Source organism: Phyllostomus hastatus, unplaced genomic scaffold (assembly GCF_019186645.2).
Source record: "Phyllostomus hastatus isolate PE091 unplaced genomic scaffold, TTU_PhHast_1.1 phas_contig_16, whole genome shotgun sequence".
Lineage (NCBI taxonomy): Eukaryota > Metazoa > Chordata > Mammalia > Chiroptera > Phyllostomidae > Phyllostomus > Phyllostomus hastatus.
Genome location: NW_025333643.1, coordinates 13,332,216 through 13,351,226, shown reverse-complemented (window position 1 = coordinate 13,351,226; position 19,011 = coordinate 13,332,216). Strand labels below are relative to the sequence as shown.

Genomic DNA, 19,011 nt, shown 5'->3' with positions numbered 1-19,011 from the left:
CCCTAAGTCTATCGTATTGAATAGGACTTTGGCTGTGTTTTGCAGTCACAGATAACTATATATAGTTGATAAGAACCTTAGATATTATAGCTAATGACCTCAAGTTTCATCTTGTGTACTAACTTTGTCTGTCTATTAGGGAGTGTTTAGACTTCTTTGTTAAGAAGGAGACTGATAACATAACTGAACTTATGGAAAAGAGTGCTGTGGTTGGTTAGTGATGTCTGTTTTGGGCATGGGTTGGGGTATTGGGGCATGTGTGATACCTATCTGCGATTCCTACTGGTAGAATCTGTTTTTACATTTTTGAGAATTAAAGTTGGAGAGGTCAGAAGAAACAAAGGACAGTCCCTAAATAAACCCTCACATGTATGGTCAAATAATTTTTCTGCAAGGGTACTAAGACCATTTACGGGGGAAAGGAAAGTCTTCACACCCAATAGTGCTGGGAAAACTGAACATCTATATGCAAAAGAATGAAATTGGACCCTTATATTAAACCATATAAAAAGTTAACACAAAATGGACTAACGACATAAGAGCTAAAACTATAAAACACTTAAAACATAAGAGAAAATATTGATTAGATTATATTTTGCAATAGTTTCTTGGATAGGACACTAAAAGCATAGGCAACAAAAGAAAAAATTGATAAATTGAACTATGTCAAAATTAAAAACTTCTGTGCATCAAAGAACACTATCAAATGAATGAAAAGGCAACCATGGAATGGGAGAAAATAATTGCAAGTCTTAGAAAGTAGAATGGTGATTGTCAGAGACTGGAAGGATGGAGTGATGGGGAATTCTTCTTCTTCTTTTTTTAAAGATTTATTTATTTATTTATTTTTAGAGAAGGAAGGGAGGGAGAAAGAGAGAGAGAGAGAAACATCAATGTGTGGTTGCTGGGGGCTGTGGCCTGCAACCCAGGCATGTGCCCTGACTGGGAATCAACCTGCGACACTTTGGTTCTCACCCTGAGCTCAATCCACTGAACTACGCCAGCCAGGTCGGGAATTATTCTTTAATGGGCATGGAATTTCAGTTTGGGAAGATGAAAAAAATTTGGAGATGGATGATGGTGATAGTTGCACAATAACATGAATGCACTTAATACCATTAAACTGTACATTTAAAATGGTAAATTTTATATATGTTTTATCACAGTAAAACCAACAAGAGACAAAGAACATGGCAGAGTTAACTCTCTAGTCCTTAGAGGTGATTTGGTGCTTTTCTTGCTATCACGCTTCCATTCATTCAGCATACTTTGTTGGGTATCCCCTATGTGCCAGGCATTGTCCTAGATGTTGGGAATATAAAAATAAACAAAAACAAAACTCCTGTCTTCTTGGAGCTTACATTAGAGCATTTAGACAGTAATCAACAACATCCAAGTAGGATTTGTCTGATGTGAGATGGAGATTAGTGGGATGAGAAGAATAAAATAGGATTGGAGTGAAAGATGCCAGATTATGAAGGACTTTGTTGTCCATTTTACGGACCTGGGTTTTGCTCTATGTGCAATTCCATTGGAGTTTTTTTTGTTTTGTTTTGTTTTGTTTTCAAATAGAAGGGTGTTGGGATATTTTAACAGAATTCCTCTGGATTTTGTGTTAAGAACAAAACATAGGAGGGCAATGGTAGAAACAGCAAGATTGGAGGCAAATGCTTCAGTGTGGATGAGTGAGATTGGTAACTTGGACCCTGGTGGTAGCAGTGATGCGGTGAAAAGTAGTGAGAATCTGGATGTACTTGATTTTTAAACTGAGTGGATTTACAAGTTTAGGCTGGATGGAGGATGGGAGAGAAAAAGAACTGGGAATGACTCTAAGGTTTGGGGCCTGGGCAATTGTTAGGACGGAGCTGCAATTTACTGAAGGGAATGTTTAAGGGGAGCAGGTTTGGAAGGCAAAATCAGGGATTTGGTTTTGGCCATCTGAAGCTTGGGATATTGATCAGATATCCAAGTGGAGATGATTATGGAGTTCACGCTGAAAATTTGGAATGCAGGGGATAGACACATAGACTAAAGATATAAATTTGGGACTGATCAGCAAAAGTCTGGAACAGATCACCAAGAGGGTAAATATAATGTAAAGTATATATAGTATACACAGAGAAGAGAGAATGGTTAAGGACTGAGTCCTGGGATATTCTAACATTACGAGGTAAAGTAGATGAGGTGGCATGGTGCAAGAAAGTATGGTATCCTTGAAATCAAGTGAAAAAAAATCCACAGGCAGTATATGTTCAGTTGTTGCATATGCTTTAGATAGTTCAGGTACTGTGAGGATTGAAAATTGACCATTGGACTATAAAGGTCACTGATGACTTCAGTATGGCTAAGAAATGCTTTGGGGAAATGATGGCTTGGGGGAAAACTTGATTCTAATTGGAGGCCATAGACTAGACAATATTTCCACTAAGTTTTGCTGAAAAGGAATGAAATGAGACAGAAAGTGGAAGAGGAAGTAGGGGTCAAGAGAGGCTGTTTCTGAGAATGAGAGACCTGAGATTCTATTTGTCTGCTGATATGATGTACAGGAGGCACTGCTGGAGTAGTGTCTCTGAGTAGGAGAGGGGATTGGGATCTGGTACACAAGAGGAGGGACTGCTATTGGTAAGCATGTGGACAGGGCATCTGGTGTTACAGGAGAGATGATAAAGTATCTGTGCATAGATGCAAGTCCATAGGTTTTTGAGGTGGCAGTAGGTGAAGGAAGTTCTCTTTGCAGCTTCCGTTTTCTGGGTGAAATGGGTAGGAAGATGATCAGCTGCAAGTGTGGATGCCTGAAAGAGTTGCTAGAACTTTGAAGAAGGAGAAGGTATGAGATATTTTCTACACAGGGTGGAAAGGTGAATGCATTAAGTCAAGATGAAGTTATTGCCCTGGAAGACTTTGAGGGTGTAGGTATTCTTTGCTCTTGAGGATCCTGGATTCCAGAATGACCAGTGAAGGAATTTTGAGAGTTTAAGAAAGGAGATGTATTCAGATGAAGTGGTATGGTATATGGAGCTGTGGGGAGATTAGTCTTAACACAACCATCAGAAATATCACTTTGGCAGTTATTTTTCTTTGTTTCCTTCTTTCCCTTTCTTTTATTTTTTTCTCTTTTCATTTGTTTATCTCCCCTTCCCTCCTCTTCCCTCTCTTTATCTCCCTTTTCCTCTTTTGTCCCCTGTCCAGCTTGGACCTTCTGAACACTAAGAAGAATCTGCTATTGAATCTATTTTCTGTAATTGATCAACACATTTAAAAAATTAGTGTGAATACAGATGCTCTTTCCTTCATTGGGATGGGGTAAAAGGCATTAAACAAATCATATATTTTTTTTAAAATATTGACAATGAAATGGTTAGAAGAAATTCCTATTTTTTCCTTAAAAAAATCCCCATGAGCAATGCTGGAATAATGGCTTGTTTTATATGTGAGTCATGGACTTTTCCTTGGCATAGTCAAATCAAATAATGTAAAACTTTCAATGCTTGAAAAGTGCTTCCTTATTAATCAATTGTGTTAAGCTTTTTTGATTTCCTGTCTTTTTAGCCTTGGGGAATGATGGTTAAGAAACAGAAGTAAATTGACACACATGGAAGTGTTTTTCTTCTACTGTTTTCCAGGGTTTTAGGTGGTTTCAGAGGGAATTGTAGGTGTAAATTGGCCTAGTTTGATGTCAATTATCATTATAAAATAATATTGAATTGTTTAACAGGCAGATCATAAGTAATTTTCACATACTAAAATAGAACAAAATAATTAGCTTCTGTTTCTCATGTGTTTAATTTTTCAAGAACAAATTTACAACTTGTAGCAATTGAAGCTTCATTTGTGAAGTTTACATTTTTAGTCACATCTCACTTTATATCAAAGGTAATAGGATGATAGATTACTTTCCTTATAAAAACATATTTGTGGCTTTTAATTGCAGCCAATTAGACATTTGTATTAAGAACATAAGAACACACTTTCCATAAGAATGTATTCAGGCTTTAAACATTTTTTCATTCAACCTATGCTGAAAGGTGATTAGCCATGAAAACATGGGTACAAAATGAGCTAAAAGAGCAGAAGACTAAAGGGTAAACTAAGGGTGGTTTTGGTGAGAGGAGAACTTCTCACCAATGAGCTCTGCAACTGATGTTTTGTTTCTGTTTCTCCCTGGGATCAGAAGAGGTGGGGGAACATGCAAATCTGTATATGAATCTGAGACAGGAGGGAAAGTTGTATTGACCAGAAGAAAGAATATGCTTTAGAATCAGACAAACTTGGATTCCAGTCCTAGCTCTTTCATTCATTAGTGGTGGGACCTCAGGTCAGCTGTCTAAGCAGACCCTCAGTTTTCTCATCTGTCAAGTGAGTGTGATAATGTTTCTTCCCTGTAGGGCTGCTATGAAGAATACATGAGATAATGTATGTGAAGCACTTAGTACAGGGGTTCTAAATTAGTGAAAAATTTGCCTCCTAGGGGGCCATATGGCAATGTCTAAAGACATTTTTGATTGATACACCTGGTAGGGGTAGAGAGCTGTTACTGTCACCTAGTGGGTAGAGGCCAGGGATGCTGCTAAACGTCCTATGATACACAGGACAACCCCCACCACTGTTATTTGGCCTCAACTGTCAGTAGTACTTGGGTTGAGAAACCCTGATTTAAGCTCAATGCCTTGCCCAGAGCAAAGGCTCCAAAAATGTTAGTTCTTATCATCATCATTATCATTGTCACTGTCATCATCAACAATTGTTGACACAAAAATGTTCAATTGGTTGCCAATTCTTTTTCCCCTTGAGCATGTTTCTTGCTCTCTTCCCTTCCTTACCTTGTAGGTCAATTTATCTCTTTACCACAAACCTAGACTTCTGTCCCAGCCTTTTCAAGTACTTTCCTGAGTCTTTTCTGATATGCACACTCACATCAGACTAAGATTTCGTAACCATTTGTCTCCTGTCCTTACTTTCCACCTCATTGTTGCATAAGTGCAGTGGGTAAGAGTGTACGTTTTAGAACCAGACTGCTTGGATTGAAATTCAAGCACCACAATCCGCTAGAAGTGTGCATTAGTGACATTAATTAATCTCTGTGTGTCAGTTTTGTCATCTGTAAAATGGGGGTTATGTTGTATCTTCTCATAAGGTTGTTGTGAGCATTTCTAGAAATGAGCTATTGAAAGCCCTTGATTCAATGCCTGCATACAGAAGGTGCTCAGTGTATATTATTTCATGAGTAAACAAGCTGCACCAGGTTATTTTGCTTTCTCATCTTTATGTGGTTGGGCTTTAAAGTCTTGGTAGATGAGTTATCTTGATCAGTGATAAAGAGCACAAAAAGATTTCTCCTGAGCAATCAGGTAGGCACACTAATCCTCCATTTCTCCTATACAACGCTATAGTTAGGAACCACATGTGGCTATTGAGTATTTAGAATGTGAGCTTCTAAGTTGAGATGGGTTTGAAAGTGTGACATACACATGAAATTTAAACCTGAATACAAAGATTGTAAAGTATCTCAGTAATTTTTAATATTTATTATATGTTGAAAATGATCTAATTTTTAAATTATTTGTAAATGATCTCATTTTTTTGTGCCAGACCCTGGCACAAAAAACACCCTTTAAAAAAATTACAAAGTCATAAGCATGTAATTCTTTAAAGAACAGTATCACACTCAAGCACACCATATGACATTTTAGGCAGAATGTTCAAATTAAAACCATAAATTACTATATCCATATTATTACCCTACCAACCACACTCAAGCAGGTGTTACTTCTGCTGGACCCTATACAATGGATTAAGTGAAATGTAATATTGAAATTAATTTTGCCTGTTTGTCTTTATATTTTTAAAATGTAGCCCCTAGAAAATAGCAAATTGCATATATAGCATCCCATCTAGTGTATTTCAATGGATTGAGTGCAGGTCTGTGAAACAAAGGGTCTCTGGTTTGATTTCCAGCCTAGGGCACATGCCTGGGTTGCGAGGTGGGTCCCCTATAAGAGGTGTGAGATGGAATGATACATTGATGTTTCTCTCCCTCTCTTTTTCCTTCCCTTTTCCTCTCTCTAAAAATAGCTAACTAAATATATAAATCTTAAAAAAATTGCATATATAGTTTGCATCATATTTCCAATGGGCTGTGTGGGGCTTACCTAAGCAGCAAGGCTTCTTGGATGGACATGTTCTACCAGAATCAGAGTGCCCTGTGGCAGTGGAGATGTCCCATCACTGTTGCTGGCACACTGAGAGTATAGTCATGACTAGACAGGCATGGTAGCCTGTCTCTGAGCCCAGTTCATTTGGCTTACTTGTGAAGTTCTAAACTGGGGACATGTGGATGATTTTGAGCTCTTTTAAACTCAGAATTATATGGAAGAAATGCTTTCTATCTGTAGAAATCTAGAGTACATCGGGGGAATAGGTTCAGGTGTTTGCCTTTGTTTCCAAAGCAGAAGGTATTGAGCCTTTGGGAGAGTTGCTGTTCTCTGCTGCTTTTGTGAGCTAGCCCAGTGATTCATGATAAAAATATACGCACACACACACATACAAAATCTCTTTCCACTTAACTGACTGCCTTTGAGGGTAATCTTGTTTTGTAGGTTGGATGCTCCAATGCATTTTTAAAGACAGGTTGGAGCAAGGTACTGCACAATCCAAAGATTCTCATGTGGTTATTTTTAATACAATATGTTCTGCCATTTGATATCTTTTTGGGGGCCTGAAGAATGAAGTGGTTCATTCTATTTGAAGATGAAAGCCAGTTGTAGCTGTTTGCATAATATTGTTCTGCAGGTGTTGATCTCTTAATTTATATTTGAAAGTTTCCACATGGTGCTTGAGAATTCAGTTGTCAGGTTAAAAATTGACAAGTGAGATGATAATCTTATTATAAATAAGTCTTTGAATTTAGAAAGTGATGGCAGCAATCTCAAGATCATAAAGTTGTAAAAATAATCTGAATGGGCCTAAAAAGTCTGTCTTATGGTAGTCTCTGGTATTTCTCTCTGCATTAAAAACATTCTGGAAAATCCAGACAAATTTATCAAATAAAAAAGAATTATACTCTTCCATTTAGTGGTCATTATTGTTTATGTTTTGATGCATGCCTTTCTACTCTCTTTCTATGCATGTTTCCTGTCACAGAAGTGGGATCATGTTTTGCTCATTTGGCAAAAAATATATTGAACTCTTACTCTGTGTCAGGCACTGTACTAGACACTGAGGATACAGTGATGATGGAGACTGACGTTGTCCTACCACTCTAATGGGAGAAGCTAGACAGTAAACAGTTCATTGGCAGTTCAGCATTTTAAGGGATTTAATGGGGAAAACCAGAGTGCATGGGGCACTAAAGAACACTTATGTGCATCTTACCCTTGAACAAGTAAACTTATGGAAAGCCAGTTGATCTACCGCCTCCCATTTATTGTGACCTCTTTATTTACTGCACTTTTCTGCCATTCTGGTTCTACTAGAATCCCCCTGCTCTGCCCCATTGTTACACCCAGTCCATGTAAAAAGAGGCACTTTCTTATTTCACATCACTTCTTTTCTGGGAGCCAGTGATATTCCTATTGAATAGTTGGAACTAGCTCAGCTTCACCCATTAGGAGAGATGATTTCCACTTGTAAAGTCAATGTTATGATATCTGAGCTTCTGGATTATGGCGCTGAATATCCTTAGAATCTGTTTCTTTTGTGGTAAATAAGAGAAGTTTGAAAAAAATTTAGGTGGGTATTTTCTGAGTGTATTGGTTTGTTATCTGTATTAGTTTATCTATTGCTACATAACAAATTTTCCCCAAACTTAGTGGATTTAAAGAATGATATTTATTTTCTCATGGTTTCTGTGGTTCAGGAATCTGGGAGCAGCTCAGCTGATTCCTCTGGCTCTGGGTCTCCAACAAGTTGTAATCAATGTGCTAGCTGGGGCTGCAGTGTTATCTGAAGGCTTAACTGAGAGAGGATTTGTTTTTAAGCTCATTCATGAGGTTGTTGGCAGGACTCAGTTCATTGCAGGCTTGGGACTGCAGGCCTCAGTTCCTCCTGGGCTATTGTTGGAAGCTGTCTTCAATTCTGTGCCAATTGGGCTCCTTCATAGGGCAGTTTACACATAGTAGCTGGCTTCCCTCAGAGTGAATGTGTAAGGGAGACCAAAAAAGAGAGAGGATACAAACAGGCAGCAGTTACTGTTTTTAATAACCTAATTTCAGAAGTGACATCCCATCCCTTTTGCTATATTTTGTTTAATAGAAGCAAGTTGCTAGGTCCAGTCCATACTTATGGGGTGGGGGAGGGGATTACACAAAGGCATGCATATAAGGAGGTGCGGATCATTGGGAACCATTTTAAAGGCTGCCTGTCACAGCTTCCTTAATGGTTCTTTTTCAATTGGTATTCCTATAGGATTCAGGATTTCCTAATTGTATTTATTGGATTGGCCAAAAAGTCTTTATAATTTTTTTCTGTAGAATAAAAGGCACATTTTTAAATTTTCACCAATAAGTTTATTGATTTGGGTATTTTGAGAATGTTGGCTATCTCCTGTGCTGTATAATGTTGATTGTTCTCAATTAAAGTCTTGATGCCATCACTATCAACTTCAACTAGTCTACCCAACCGTAGAGTACCATCCAGTGAGAAATCTCCAGCACAAACTTTTGCAAACCACTTTTGACATATTTGACCAGTCACAGCATCTTCTCCATACACTGTACAAATCTTTTTGTGTGTGTGTTTCACTTGTGTTTTTGCCTTTCTTCAAATAATAGAGCATGATATGCTGAAAATGTCACTTATTATCTTCCATCTTCAATATCAGAATAGCTACACAAAAATTCACAATTTTGGAAAGTTTTTTAAATGCACACTGACATGACAGCTGTCACAATACAGTCTAACAAAATTGTTTCAAATTCAAATGAAGTTAAAGAAAACTAAGCACTATAGAGCCATTTATGGAACAAATAAAAAACAAATGGAACTTTCTGGCCAGCCCAATAAGTTCCTCTGCCTTTATTGTCATTAGTGGATTGCCTTCCTACAATAGTCTGTAAACCCAATGAGGGCAGGAACCATGTCTGTCTTGTCCACAGCTGTGTCCCCAAAACTTAAATCTGTGAGCATAAAATGATGTTCAGTACATATTTGTTGCCAAATTCTTCCTCCTGCTGGGTCTCCTGGACTCACACTGTTTGACTCTAACCAAGGATCCTTGACCTTGGACCTAACTTCCCACCCTGCTGTTAGACCCCATGTTTTGGGAATCCTTTTGGCACCAGACCTCACTTCTCCTTGCCTGCATTCTCTCTTTTGTAACCCTCTCCCACACCTAGCTCTGTCTCCAGGGTCCTGGCCTCCTCATTCACAGAAGAGTGTTTAGAGTTTTTTTTCCCAGAGGGAAAGAGTTTGGTAAGAGATTTTGGTTATGCACAGATATGACCTGGTAACTTTGGGAGCATCCTGGGTCCTCTCTCCTGATGCAAGTACCAAGGAAGAACACACAGGGCTGGCTGGTTTCATCCAATCCAGAAAAGGCAAAATATGAAGGTTACCTTTCTGGGCAGTGAATAAATGCTCAATTAGATTTTGGGAGGCTCCAGTTGTTCATACTCAGTGGCGAATATTGTTACATTGAAACTGACAGAGTTCAGCATTGAATAAAGGAGATAAGCAAGACTAGTAATTTTCAAAAGAAATATAGAAATAGGAACATTCCTTATTCCATTGGTGGTTATGTCCTTTGCTTTGTTGATGTCTTCTGTTTGCTATTCTTCATATTAAGCTTCCCAGTTGACTGTAACTTTTCTCTTCTGCCTCCTGACCCACAGAAGCCTCTTTTGGAAGGCATCTATTGGTGGGGTACTGATAACAGGGACTGCTGAGTTCTACCATTTACCAGTTCCATGACTTAATCTCTCTGTTTCCTCCTCTGTAAAAGGGAGATATTGATGGAACTGACTATTAAAGTTAAGGAGAGGAATAAATGAAATGATATATCCAAAGCACTTTTTCACACATGGCCTGGCATACAGTAAGCACTTAACAAGTATAAGCTCTACTTATTGCTTGAAAACAAATACTGGATGACCTCTCTCCAGGGAGGTGAGAATGCAAGGTGTGAACTTGACTGAGGATGCAATTATTAAAAGAACAAACTGGGCAACTCTGCTTTAGACCAGCAGTTAGCAAACTAGAACCTGAGGGCGATGTCAGCTCCACCTCCTATTTTTGTATAAACCATGAGCAAGAATGCATTTTCATTTTTAAATGGTTGAAAATAATCCAAAGAATAATATTTCACAGCACATGAAAAATTTTCATGTTCATAAACTTTATAAAGTAAAAAATAAAATTTAAAAATATAAAATTATTTATTTATAAATACAGTTTATACAATAACTACACTTACTCATTTAAGCATTGTCTCTGGCTGCTTTCATGTTACAATGGTGGTTGTGACAGAGACCATCTGGTTAGCAAAGACTAAAATAAATACTATCTAGCTCTTTAAAGAAGTTTGCCAACCTTTTCTTTAGACCAACAATTTTCAGCTGGTATGCCCCGAGAATTTTTAAAACATGCAATACTTGACTATGTAGTCAGGGGCACTGACCTCTTTTCTCTTAGACTGCCAAATAAAAAAATGACAATAGCCAACATAACAATAGCGGTCTGGTGTGAGTACCGCAGAATTTTAGTATTTAGTTTACGTTTGCTATGAGATGAAAAGCTTGAAAATTGCTGCTTTAGACCAATATGCTGCTGTCTATTTCCAGCATAAAGTTGGGAGGGGTGGAGATGGTGAGATGGGGAAGGTGAAGAGCTCTGCAGCTAATCCCCTGTTGACCCTTCATTATGCTTTCATGATATGGCAATGCTCCAGATTATTTATATCCTGTATTCAAATTTAGGAAGTAACACATCCTGAGGTTGAATAGACTAAATGACTTTCAAATTCCCTTCTCTTTATCAGTTTATAGAAATTGACTGTATAAAAATAGCAAGTTACTGAATTTACTTTTCTTGAAATAACAAAAATATTAGTATGACATATAGATCAGCTTCCATGTAATTTTATGGATCATTATGATTAAAATATATTAGTTAAATTTCCATTAACATTTGGCTGAAAATGCGGATGAAACACTGGCCCGATGCACAAAATAGAATGTTACAATACATGCAATTACTTCAGTGGCTATCATCTCACATAATTTGGAAGACAATTGCTGACACAAAGTCAATTTTAAAACCACAGTAAAATGAAACACTAAAAGGAATTTATATTCCATATTTGTCAAAAGTGCTATATAAGCATCTAATTAAAATTGTCATAAATATTAATAGCTGACTTGACATAAATTAGAATTTAATTTCCAGTTGCTCAGTAATGAGGATTTTTTTCCCCATGTATACATTTGTTTTTCTTCATACTAAGCTGTCATGCCTGAGTTGCTAATGCATGGTCAGTTAAATATGAAAAATATATAGGTCTGTAATTCAAGGTTAATAGCTCATGGTATGAAGTCAAATAGATTATAGTTGGGTTCTAGCTCCTGTTCTGCTATGTGACCTTGCTCCAATTTTCTTAGTTTAAGAGTCCTTCTCTGTATAATGGGTTTATTAATAGAATCTTTATCACCAAGCTGTTGTGAGGATTACCTGAGAAAAAAACAAGTGAAGTACTTGGTGATAGTGCCTAGAATATAGTGAAAGCCTATTGAGTGCTAGATATATTGTTATGATATAAGTAGCCTTAGCATTATTATTTAATGTTGATAATATTAATCAATATAATTTAGATGTCCTGCCATTAGTGGGAATGTGAGAACGTTATCAGCTCCATCTGTTTGGAGCCATGCTGCAGCTTCTGGCTTTTATAGTTTTCAGAATTTGAAAGCATCCTAGTCACCCTAGGAACACCTCCTAGTCACAGAACTCTTCACCTCATTTCCTTGGAGGTTACTTTCTTACCCATGCAAAGCATTGTATTCATGTCCTTCTCATTTTGGGTATCTTACCAAAGCCTGTTTGGCCCATACAAATTCCTCCCTTGGGCAAAGGCTGGCACACAGTGTGAGAAATTCAAGAATCAGATGGCATGGAAATTCCTTAGTGGCTTTCCAATTTTTTTCAGCCATAGCATGTACAGAAAATGGTAATATTTCCATGCCACTCTCTAGAGTGAGCAGATGAAGTTGCCCATGACTGGAGATGCCTTGCTGGGGTGGTGGTGTGGGAACCAATGACTTCTCAACACACCTGTAACCATTTTTGGTTGCACCATGGCATATGGTTAAAAAGTGCCATCCCTGCCCTGACTGGTATGGCTCAGTTGGTGGGGCATTGTCCCACAAAGCTAAAGTTTGCTGGTTCAATTCCTAGTCATGGCATATGCCTGGGTTGTGGGTTCGGTCCCCAGTTGGGGTGCATATGAGAGGCAACCAATCAATGCTTCTCTCTTACAGTGATGTTTCTCTCCCTCTCTTTCTCCCTCCCCCACCTAAAACTAAATAAATAAAATCTTAAAAAATGATTTTGTATTGTTATTCTATTACGGTTGTCCCAATTTTCCCCTTTTGCTCTCCCATCTCTGAGCAGAGTCTGGGTGTAGTGATAGAATGTTAGGCTATCCAAGGAAGCCACATTTGCCTACCTGGCAAGGTCATATTTGTAGGTGGTAGCAGTTGCACTTGAGCACTTGGTGAGTAGGGTGGAGGTGAGAAAGTGCTCCTTCATTGAGGAGTAACCCTCTGTATATGCCTGCTGGAATTTCTAGTGTCTTGCACATGACCCTGTTATTTGTGTGTTTGTAGTTATATGTAGTGTGGGAATAAATAAAGACCATCCAAATGAGACCAAACTGATGCTATTTATTCAGAGCTTGCTATCTATCACAAGGAAAGCAGCTACCATCACTTAACTTTGACAGAGACTCTTAGAGGTAGTTGGTAGAGTGGGAAAGCTCTACAGTGAAAAAGGAGAACCTCCAGTTATATGTGGTTTGTTTAGGGAGATGTTAACTAGAAGCAAGGCAGGTTAACTAGAAGCAAGGCATCTTATGTGATTGGTTTTGGGGAGAATATTTGGCTTCCTATAGTTATTTGCCCTTGAGTTAGAAGGAGGGACAAAAACATAGGGAAGCTTGCATCATTGACCAAATCTTGACAGTTGCAGGCTGGTTGTAACAGTTTTTGGGTCATAGTTTTTTTTTGGCCATGTCTGCTTACATATTCAGTCTTATAGTCCTCTCTTTTCATCATTCTGTTGCTTGTGAGTGGTTGACTAATACAGGAAAGGCTAGAGATTCAGATCTTTACCTGTCAGAGATTATCTAGTTGTCTCCACAGTCAAGTGTATTACAAGATCTTTTAAAAAAATTTTTATTGTGTGTTTTCTATTACCATTTAGCCCCTTTATCCCCACTTCTGTCTTGCATTCACCACACTATTGTCCATGTCCATGAGTCCTTATACCTTTTGGCTCAATTCCTCCATCCCCTAACTTCCTCCCCACCTTAGCTGTCATCTTGCTCTCTATCTTCCTGACTTTTTTTCTTTTAAATCAGGGCAGTCATTTGGTCACTATGACAAAAGTGAGAACAATAATAGTCTTTAGAAGTTGTTTCAGAAGTAGGAATACCAATTGTTCAACCCAGGCCAAAAGAACAATTTTATAGACCATGAGAATTAACTGTAGAAAGCCAAATAACTTTTTAAATTGTTATTATTAATTCTTATCTGAGGATATATTTATTTGGGGGGGAGAGAGAGGGAGAGAGAGATATTGGTTGTCTCCCATATATGCCCCTATTGGGGATCAAATCTGCAACCTAGGTATGTGCCCTGACCAGGAGTTGAAGCTGCAAATTTTTGGTGTATGGGACAACCCACCGAACTGACTTCCAACTGACTGAGCCTCCCAACTAGGACAGTAACTCTTTCTTTAAGGCAATGTTTAGCCTATTCTACCTTTCCTGTTCCATTGATACAAGCACAGCAAGCAGTATTAGCAATGGCACAGACACCATCATGACTAGCCAACCAGAAGTCTAGAGCAATGCACTGGTTCATCACTGCTTCTGCTAATGAGTTGAGACTGATCTGCATTCATCCAGGACTGAAGTGGTATTTTTAATAACTCTTACCAGAGTTAGTCATTACTTTTTTGCAGATGTTTCTCTTTGTAAGGTTGGAAACATTGCTCTGATTATTTACATCAACAGTAAGTCAGTCATTTGCCCAGGTAGAATGCCTGAATAATCAAGGGTGGCTTCATTTTGGAGCTCATGTCCAGTCTTGGTGATTTATAGATTTAAGAGTGTCTGTGCATGGGCAGGTCTTAGAATATTATTCTTGACATGCATGAGATATTAGTCTGAGGCAAATGGAATCAGGTATTTTGGCTACAAAATGAGTAATACCCAGGATGTGCTCATGGAGATACAGGACAAAAGTAGTTATTGATAACATGAAATCAGAACCAAAGTATCAAGTTAGCTGGTTACATATTTGAATCTCTAGGAGTTTCCTTCAGGTGGCAAATATTTTGATCATTACTTTAGGAAATTTGTTGAATTCAAGTGTGAAATTGCATAGGATATAAACCACAGATTGTAGTAATTCTTTTTTTTTTCTGGGAGAGAAGGTCACTAGCAAAGGCACACACTGATTTGTTTTAAGTTATTTGGCCACATAGATGTAAGTGGAAATGCCATTGACTGTAATTCTCTACAGTCTCATTTGATGAGTCTTGACCCACCTGGGGAACTGTGTCATGGGTATCTGGTAATGGGTGGGATATCCAACAATCAGTAAGATTAAGGTAGTGGCTATTGTTTGGGATAATCTAAAAATGATTATTTTCTGCCCTAACAATTGAGGAAAGAAAAGAGAAAAAGGGCTATCATGGATGGACAACAATCAGGGGTCTATAGAAATGAAAAGAATGATTATAGGAGGCAGATGATAAAACAGGAATTAGATAGGAGTCTTGGTCCAATGCCTTGAGTGGAAACTGTCCTTTATCTGAGTTCATGAACTTGTTCCAAAGGTCTTGGGTCAGCTTTCCACTTCTGAAAATTGACTACTCCTAGAGGGTCTCTGAGAATCCTCAGTTTGAGGTCCCCACATAGTAATAGCCTTCCAGTTCTAGTGGAATTCTGCTTCTCTAATTGTGAAACATGAACCCAGAGAGTGACTCCTTGGAGTTTTGCCACTGTATTTATTTTTAAGAGTACCTGATAATGTCTTTTACAACAAGGTCCAGGAGCAGGTTTTCTCTAATGTTTCTTACAATTGACAAATATCCTGAAGGTCATGAAGAGGCTGTTTAGGAAGATGTAGGAAGGGGGCCTTAACTTGTTGGTGATAGGGTTGTAGTACAATGAGTCCTTTGCAACATTATGCCATGTCTGTGTGCAGCAGGACATGATCTAGTATTTGAAGTGAAATCTCAAAATGTATGGTCTTTTCAGTTACTCATTCATAGGAGAATAACTAATGTGTCTCCAAGTGAGTGAACCACATGGTCATAAGGGCTAGTGGGAGTATTTTTGGCCAAGATTAAAGAGCTCCTGTTAGATCTGTACCTTATTTAACTCCTGAATGTGGTTGAAAGTTATTTTTCAGTTTATCCTGAAAATCTTTTACAGTTTCACCATTTTTCAGTGTGATTGAATTATAGTCCAGTCTGTATTTATTGGTCCAGGGTTTAAATTCTATAGTTGCCTGACTATCAGGCTCATGGCATTCAGGATGGATCTTTAGACACTATTGGCATCTTAGGGTCCTAAGAGTGTCATTGGGAAAAGGCAGGGGGCCTGGATAAAGAGTAGAGGATTTGACAAAGGTGCCCATGGAGAGAGAACGAAAGGATAAGGGGACTGTAGGGAGGCAGCAGGAGGATGAAGATGGGGGTGGGGTGGGGAGATTTTTTTGGGAAATGAGTCTCATTTGTTGTTGCTTAAGATTGTTAAATTGTTTATTACCTTTGGTCAAAGAATCTTTCAGTGAAACAATTTTTGAACCAGAATTTTGTTTGTAATTCTTCCCCTGAAAATGCTGCCCTTTGAGCCGGAGAAGTCTCCACTCCCTCCCTTTTCCTGCTACAACATCTTATCTGTTAAACAATTTTAAGTCAAACTGCCTCTAGAGGAATGTAGCCTTGGTGGAATTAGCTGAGATAGGCACAAGAATTAGGGTTGTAATGAGAGAGAGTACAACTGTAGGGGTTTTTCCTGGGGAAGGAGAGGAACTGGACTTAGATGACCCCATGAGACCTGGTGGCTGTTGAAAGTGGTGCTTGTGTTTGGACCCTCAACCTGACAGGTGGCTGCTTTCAAACACAGATCTGACAATCTGTGGCCTTCAGAGAGAATGCTCTGCCCATATTAAAATCAAATTCTCAGGACAAAAAAGCAGAAATGGAAGGAGAACCTTACCTAGTTTTATTGGTGACCCACAGAAAATCTTGTCCAGATGGACACTGGTTCGGTGAGAACCAGAAAATCGCTGATATGGTGACTAGCTCAAAAAACAGGCTTATAGGGCCTATTACGTATGTTCTACCCTGGAATTCTTTTTATATAGCACAACACAAAATGGAAAGAGAAAAGAAAACAAAAAGGAATTAAAAGGATTGTCCTGATTCCTCCAAACAGATGGGAACCAACAGCAAAATGTGGGTATTGCCAATCGGAGAATAAACAGCCAGGGAACTCAGTGCAGAGAGTGGTGTTCAGACCCAGTGCTGACACAGACTTGACAAGCTGTGAGCAGCAAGGCACAAGGGCCTCCTTGGGCACCACACCTTGGGGGTCAGCAAACATTTTTTGCAAAGGGCCACATGATAAACATTTTAGGCTTTGCAGTCCAGACAGTCTTTGTTGCAACTGCTTGAGAGCAGAAGTAGATAATATATAAATGTATAGGAGTGACCGTGTTTCAATAAAACTCTATTTGTGAACACTGGCATTTTAATTTTACATAATATTCATGTAATCAAGTGTGATTCTTCTGATTTTTTTCAAGCATTTGAAAATGTGAAAACTAGGGAGGTGGGTTTGGCTGGGGTGGAGGAGGAGTGGTGGGGGAGTAAGTGCAGACAACTGTAATTGAACAACAATAAAATAATTTTAAAAAAGAAAAAAATGTAAAAACTATTTATCTTGGGGCCATACAAAAACATGTGGTGGATTAGATTCGGCCCTTGGGCCATAGTTTGTCAATCCCTGCTCTAGGAGGGAATAGATAACATATACTCATATATAAGAGAGCAATAACAGCAATAAAAATAGTAGCAGCTGATAGTTGACTAAACCTTAGATCAAAGTACTGGATGTCAGACTTGGTTATAAGTATTTCATGTAAATTATTTCATTTACTGTCTTGATAACATTATGAGGTATGTGCCATTATTATTCCCATTGCTCAGATAAAGAAGCAGGCTCTAAGAGGGGCTCCATGAGTGCATTTCTTTTTGACCATCTTCTTACTTTAAAACCAGTTGAGTATTTGGAAGGCGAGCTTTACTTTGAAGCTGTTAATGTGGAAGCATTTATTATTGATGCAGTGAAAACAAAAATGGTCTACAGCAACCTTGATCAGACCCAGAGAAAAGTAGCTGTCAGTCATAGCACACAGCGGACATCTGGAAAACAGTGATGGCAACAACTGCATGGCATGCTTAATGCCTGGAAACAAAACTTGAACAAAGTGAAAAACAGCCTTTTGAGTCTTTCTGATACCTGAGTTTTTATGCTATAAATTCTTTTTCTTTAGGGGATAAATCTTTAAACAATAGGAAAACATTATAAGCTGAAAAAAAATTGTGTTCTGGTTGATTTTTATGCACATGGTTCCTGGACTTCATTTTGAGAAACATTGGATTAAAAGTTGGAAGACTAAATTATAGTTTTGCCTAACTTGAGTTTTTAAATTGCATTGGTAGATAAAATGCACTTTTTATTTAAAGTGAAGCAAAAGTCACTCTGTAGTTTCACTTCTATCTTAACACAAAGAAAATTGACACCCTAGGACTTACTTTACAGGAAGAAAACACATGATGCTGTGTCACAGCCTAAAGACTTCTGCCTCTCACTGTATAAATTCTCTTTTCCCCTAATTCAGTTGTGTACACCTTGCTTGCACCAAATTGGGTCTCCAGCTACTTAGGATAAGAAGCCTGCTATACATTTTCCTCCTATGTCTCATGGTGTTTGAATCCAGAGTCAGCAATCGTGAGTACTTGATCAATTGATTTGAAAACAGGGGCTTAAATTCTAGGATCGAAATATTGTATGTTTATTTTTTTGTGCTGTGGATGGATTCTTCAAATTGAAATTCAGCAAATCTATTTTTGTTTTTAAAAATTATGGCCATTTTTATTCATCAGGAGTTTATTCCTAAGGTTTGATTACATATTTAATCTTTTTTATTATAGTCTTTTATATTCTGCTCTATTGTTAGTCTATTCTTTAATGTCTTGCCATCCACAGATTCGATTCTTTATTTGCCTCTGTATCATAAAAGTATCATGAAGATTGACTACTGTTTGTTTCTGCATGTGACTATCTTAAAAGGTAATTGTAACCATCTTATTTACCTTTCTCAAAAGAGGCCTGGCTATGAGGAGACAAAATCCTTTATTAGGTCTAACAATTGTTGGCCATATTTTTAAGACATCTAGAAATCCCAAAAATCTCAAGAAAGGCTATGGTGTAAGTAAGGAGGAGCTTCCTTCTAGCTTCCTTCCTTAGGCAGGGTTTCCAGAGCAGAATCCTTTTATTTCAATGGGACAAGCATTCTTGTGGCATGAGGATGGCATCTGTCAGGAAGAGCCTACTCTCACCCTCTAGCAGATGTAAATAGCTAATTGTCCCTTTTGAATGGACTAATATAGTTGTTCCTGCATTTTCATAGGGAAAAAAAAAATCTGAGGCATACTGGAGATGCTCACAAAACAGTAGGAGGTTCTGAGAGTGGAACTGAAAGACATCATCCACCCATCATC

The 19,011-nt window shown here is 38.2% G+C and overlaps 1 protein-coding gene across 4 annotated transcripts in view; it reads left to right on the top strand.

The window, feature by feature from the left end:
• The window catches only part of ERC2 (ELKS/RAB6-interacting/CAST family member 2), a 943,617-nt gene that overhangs the window by 87,435 nt on the left and 837,171 nt on the right, over nt 1-19,011 (top strand). The gene's annotated exons all lie outside the window — the stretch shown is intronic.